Source organism: Rhipicephalus microplus, unplaced genomic scaffold, assembly GCF_043290135.1.
Source record: "Rhipicephalus microplus isolate Deutch F79 unplaced genomic scaffold, USDA_Rmic scaffold_156, whole genome shotgun sequence".
Lineage (NCBI taxonomy): Eukaryota > Metazoa > Arthropoda > Arachnida > Ixodida > Ixodidae > Rhipicephalus > Rhipicephalus microplus.
In genome coordinates this window covers 368,307-374,101 of record NW_027464727.1, presented here as the reverse complement: position 1 = coordinate 374,101, position 5,795 = coordinate 368,307, and the positions used below count along the sequence as shown (strand labels likewise).

The window sequence follows — 5,795 nt, the reverse complement described above, 5'->3', positions numbered from 1 at the left end:
TATCGCTGCTATTATAGGGGCACCCCGGCAGACGCAGAAAAAAAAAAAAAAATTTTCGACCTTCTTTTTTGCTGGTCGAGCTCGGGTAACCCAGGTCGCAATGGGAGCCGCGCACGAAAGCGGCGTCGCGAGACGCGTTCGCGGTCGCTAGTCGCACGAGCTCGGCAACCGCGTCAGCCGGCGCGGAGTTCGGGATGCCGACGGCTAAGTGGGTACCGCTGCTCGGATGTTCGCCGTTTTTGGCCGAGTGAGTGCTGGCACTCCGGTGAAGCCAAGGAGCGCCAATTCGTGCACGATATCGGCGTCTTTCGACGTGCCCGCCGGCCACCGCCGCACGAGTACGGCAAACCGCGTCTGCCGGGGCGGGGTTCGCGACGCGTACGCAATAGTGGGAACCGTCGCTCGGATGTTCGTCGTCTTTGGCCGAGCGAGTGCTGGCACTCCGGCGAAGCGAAACGGGGCCGATTCGGGCACGATATCGGCGTATTTCGACGTGCTCGCCGGCGACCGTCGCACGAGTACGGCAAAGCGCGTCTGCCGGGGCGAGGTTTGCGACGCCGACGAAAAAGTGGGAAGCGCCGCTCGGATCTTCGCCGTTTTTGCAGGAGTGAGTGGCGGCCCTCCTGCGAGACCAAGAAGCATCGACTCGCGCACGATATCGGTGTCTTTCGACGTGCCCGCCGGCCACCGCCGCACGAGTACGGCAAACCGCGTATGCCGGGGCGGGGTTGGCGACGCCGACGCAAAAGTGGGAACCGCCACTAGGATGTTCGCCGTTTTTGGCAGAGTGAGTGCTGGCACTCCGGCGAAGCGAAAGAGCGCGAATGCGCCCACGAAAGTGGCGTGTTTGGACGTGCTTGACGACGACCACCGCAGGAAAACGAAAAACCACGTCAGCCGGGGCGAGCGACCCATGGCGGTCTGGGTGCTTATCGCTGCTATTATAGGGGCACCCCGGCAGACGCAAAAAAAAAAAAAAATTTTTTTTCGACATTCTTTTTTGCTCGTCGACCTCGGGTGACCCAGGTCGCAGTGGGAGCCGCGCACGAAAGCGGCGTCGCGAGACGGCTTCGCGGTCGCTAGTCGCACGAGCTCGGCAACCGCGTCTGCCGGGGCGGAGTTCGGGACGCCGACGGCTAAGTGGGAACCGCCGCTCGGATGTTCGCCGTTTGTGGCCGAGTGAGTGCTGGCACTCCGGCGAAGCCAAACGGGGCCGATTCCGGCACGATATCGGCGTCTTTCTACGTGCTCGCCGGCGACCGTCGCACGAGTACGGCAAAGTGCGTCTGCCGGGGCGGGGTTTGCGACGCGTACGCAATAGTGAGAACCGTCGCTCGGATGTTCGTCGTCTTTCGCCGAGCCAGTGCTGGCAATCCGGCGAAGCCGAACGGAGCCGATTCGGGCACGATATCGGCGTCTTTCCACGTGCTCGCCGGCGACCGTCGCACGAGTACGGTAAACCGCGTCAGCCGGGGCGGAGTTCGGGACGCCGATGCGAAAGTGGGAAGCGCCGCTCGGATCTTCGCCGTTTTTGGAGGAGTCAGTGGCGGCACTCCGGTGAAGCCAAGGTGCGCCAATTCGCGCACGATATCGGCGTCTTTCGACGTGCCCGCCGGCCACCGTCGCACGAGTACGGCAAACCTCGTCTGCCGGGGCGGGGTTTGCGACGCCGACGCAAAAGTGGGAACCGCCGCTCGGATGTTCGCCGTTTTTGGCAGAGTGAGTGCTGGCACTCCGGCGAAGCGAAAGAGCGCGAATGCGCCCACGAAAGTGGCGTGTTTGGACGTGCTTGACGACGACCACCGCAGGAAAACGAAAAACCACGTCAGCCGGGGCGAGCGACCCATGGCGGTCTGGGTGCTTATCGCTGCTATTATAGGGGCACCCCGGCAGACGCAAAAAAAAAAAAAATTTTTTTTCGACATTCTTTTTTGCTCGTCGACCTCGGGTGACCCAGGTCGCAGTGGGAGCCGCGCACGAAAGCGGCGTCGCGAGACGGCTTCGCGGTCGCTAGTCGCACGAGCTCGGCAACCGCGTCTGCCGGGGCGGAGTTCGGGACGCCGACGGCTAAGTGGGAACCGCCGCTCGGATGTTCGCCGTTTGTGGCCGAGTGAGTGCTGGCACTCCGGCGAAGCCAAACGGGGCCGATTCCGGCACGATATCGGCGTCTTTCTACGTGCTCGCCGGCGACCGTCGCACGAGTACGGCAAAGTGCGTCTGCCGGGGCGGGGTTTGCGACGCGTACGCAATAGTGAGAACCGTCGCTCGGATGTTCGTCGTCTTTCGCCGAGCCAGTGCTGGCACTCCGGCGAAGCCGAACGGAGCCGATTCGGGCACGATATCGGCGTCTTTCCACGTGCTCGCCGGCGACCGTCGCACGAGTACGGTAAACCGCGTCAGCCGGGGCGGAGTTCGGGACGCCGATGCGAAAGTGGGAAGCGCCGCTCGGATCTTCGCCGTTTTTGGAGGAGTCAGTGGCGGCACTCCGGTGAAGCCAAGGTGCGCCAATTCGCGCACGATATCGGCGTCTTTCGACGTGCCCGCCGGCCACCGTCGCACGAGTACGGCAAACCTCGTCTGCCGGGGCGGGGTTTGCGACGCCGACGCAAAAGTGGGAACCGCCGCTCGGATGTTCGCCGTTTTTGGCAGAGTGAGTGCTGGCACTCCGGCGAAGCGAAAGAGCGTGAATGCGCCCACGAAAGTAGCGTATTTGGACGTGCTTGACGGCGACCGCCGCAGGAGTACGAAAAACCACGTCAGCCGGGGCGAGCGACCCACGGCGGTCTGGGTGCTTATCGCTGCTATTATAGGGGCACCCCGGCAGACGCAGAAAGAAAAAAAAAAATGGGGACATGGCGTGCGTCACCGTGCGGCTTCGCAGCGTTGCCGAAGTCGCCGAGCCCTTCGACTGAGCCGAACGGCGGACAGGGAACGTTGGTCGGCCGTTCTAACCTGTCGGTGCCACGCCGAGACGTCGTTAAGGAAAACCGCGTCGTGGGCCTCTACGACGCCGTCGAGTCGTTGTACGTTTGGTGTCCAGCGTGTCGGCGGCGAGTAGCGGACACGTCGTTCACGACTTCGGTCTTTCGCAGTCGACGCGAACTTGCGGAGAGTCGTGGTGCCTCACGTTTTCGGCAGAAACCGCGGCGGAATTTTCCCGTGCGTGCGCGCACGACCTCGGTGCTGTGCCGTCAGCGTAGTGTTGCACAAACTCGTGGCCTACCCAAGGTGCGGTACGTTTGCGGCCGTATCCTCGGTGGGAATTTCGTGAGTAGGGTCGCAAATTCTACGACCTCGGCGGGTTTGAGAGCGACGTAGACTTGTGGCACGCTCAACATGCCACACGTTTCGGGGCACACCCGCGGTGAAATTTTCTCGAGTACGCTCGTATTAGGGCCCAAGGAGGTCTGGGTACTTATCGCTGCTATTATGTGGGGGTTCTCGTGAGCGGCGTACGCGAAAGCGACCGGGTGTCTGATATGCGGCGGGCTTCGGCCTCGTCAAGCGTGTCCTCGGGTCTGCTCCAGGGGAATCCACGGCAGTCGTCTGCAGCCTCATCCGCTTGATGCGTTAGGGGCTGGTTGTCGGACGGTGCCGTTTTACCACGATATCGAGGTGTGTTCCGTGTCGTCCTCGGGCGATTCAGATGCGAAAGCGCCGAAGACGCGGGCGTGACCCGTCGTCTGGCGGCTTTGCAGTCTCGGCTCCGTTGCTAGTTCCGGCCGGTCCACCGACAGTGCAGCGGGCTTGGGCAACCCGCACGGCGCGACCGAGTCGATGCAACGAAAAAGAGCGAGCATGAACGTGCTTCTTGCCGCACGGCTCCCACTCGTCTTTCGGGAAGGTTGTGCCGTAGCGAGCTCGAACGCCGTCATCTCGGAGTGCAAAATAAGCGTGTTGGGGCGCCTGAAGGTGGCCTCCGCCGCACACAGACTGCGTCCGGCCCGCCGAGGGCGAGGACGGACGCGCAGTCGAACGATTACCTGGTTGATCCTGCCAGTAATCATATGCTTGTCTCAAAGATTAAGCCATGCATGTCTAAGTACATGCCGAAATAAGGCGAAACCGCGAATGGCTCATTAAATCAGTTATGGTTCCTTAGATCGTTTCTTCCTACTTGGATAACTGTGGCAATTCTAGAGCTAATACATGCAGTGAGCCTGGAGCCCTTTGGGTAACGGGTGCTTTTATTAGACCAAGATCGATCGGGTTTCGGCCCGTATTGTGTGGTGACTCTGGATAACTTTGTGCTGATCGCATGGCCACGAGCCGGCGACGTTTCTTTCAAGTGTCTGCCTTATCAACTTTCGATGGTAGGTTACTTGCTTACCATGGTTGTTACGGGTAACGGAGAATCAGGGTTCGATTCCGGAGAGGGAGCCTGAGAAACGGCTACCACATCCAAGGAAGGCAGCAGGCGCGCAAATTACCCACTCCCGGCACGGGGAGGTAGTGACGAAAAATAACAATACGGGACTCTTTTGAGGCCCCGTAATTGAAATGAGTACACTCTAAATCCTTTAACGAGGATCAATTGGAGGGCAAGTCTGGTGCCAGCAGCCGCGGTAATTCCAGCTCCAATAGCGTATACTAAAGCTGCTGCGGTTAAAAAGCTCGTAGTTGGATCTCAGTTCCAGACGAGTAGTGCATCTACCCGATGCGACGGCTCGGACTGAACATCATGCCGGTTCTTTCTTGGTGCACTTCATTGTGTGCCTCGAGATGGCCGGTGCTTTTACTTTGAAAAAATTAGAGTGCTCAACGCAGGCGAGTCGCCTGAATAAACTTGCATGGAATAATAGAACAAGACCTCGTTTCTGTTCTGTTGGTTTTTGGAATACGAGGTAATGATTAAGAGGGACGGACGGGGGCATTCGTATTGCGGCGCTAGAGGTGAAATTCTTGGACCGTCGCAAGACGAACTACTGCGAAAGCATTTGCCAAGAATGTTTTCATTGATCAAGAACGAAAGTCAGAGGTTCGAAGGCGATCAGATACCGCCCTAGTTCTGACCATAAACGATGCCAACCAGCGATCCGCCTGAGTTACTCAAATGACTCGGCGGGCAGCTTCCGGGAAACCAAAGTATTTGGGTTCCGGGGGAAGTATGGTTGCAAAGCTGAAACTTAAAGGAATTGACGGAAGGGCACCACCAGGAGTGGAGCCTGCGGCTTAATTTGACTCAACACGGGAAAACTTACCCGGCCCGGACACTGGGAGGATTGACAGATTGAGAGCTCTTTCTTGATTCGGTGGATGGTGGTGCATGGCCGTTCTTAGTTGGTGGAGCGATTTGTCTGGTTAATTCCGATAACGAACGAGACTCTAGCCTATTAAATAGGTGCGGGGTTCCCAGCACCTTACAACCTTCTTAGAGGGACAAGCGGCTCCTAGCCGCACGAAACAGAGCAATAACAGGTCTGTGATGCCCTTAGATGTCCGGGGCCGCACGCGCGCTACACTGAAGGAAGCAGCGTGTCTTTATCCCTGTCTGAAAAGACTGGGTAACCCGTGGAACTTCTTTCGTGATTGGGATAGGGGCTTGCAATTGTTCCCCTTGAACGAGGAATTCCCAGTAAGCGCGAGTCATAAGCTCGCGTTGATTACGTCCCTGCCCTTTGTACACACCGCCCGTCGCTACTACCGATTGAATGATTTAGTGAGGTCTTCGGACCGATGTCCGGCGCGGCCTTTCGGTTGCGCCGGTCTGTTGGAAAGATGACCAAACTTGATCATTTAGAGGAAGTAAAAGTCGTAACAAGGTTTCCGTAGGTGAACCTGCGGAAGGATCATTA

General features: G+C 58.7%; 1 non-coding gene across 1 annotated transcript; it reads left to right on the top strand.

Moving 5' to 3' along the window:
* The first annotated feature begins 3,980 nt into the window (after nt 1-3,980).
* Nucleotides 3,981-5,795, top strand: LOC142791290 (small subunit ribosomal RNA). Its single transcript, XR_012890139.1, has one exon. It is a non-coding gene; the product is annotated as a small subunit ribosomal RNA (ribosomal RNA).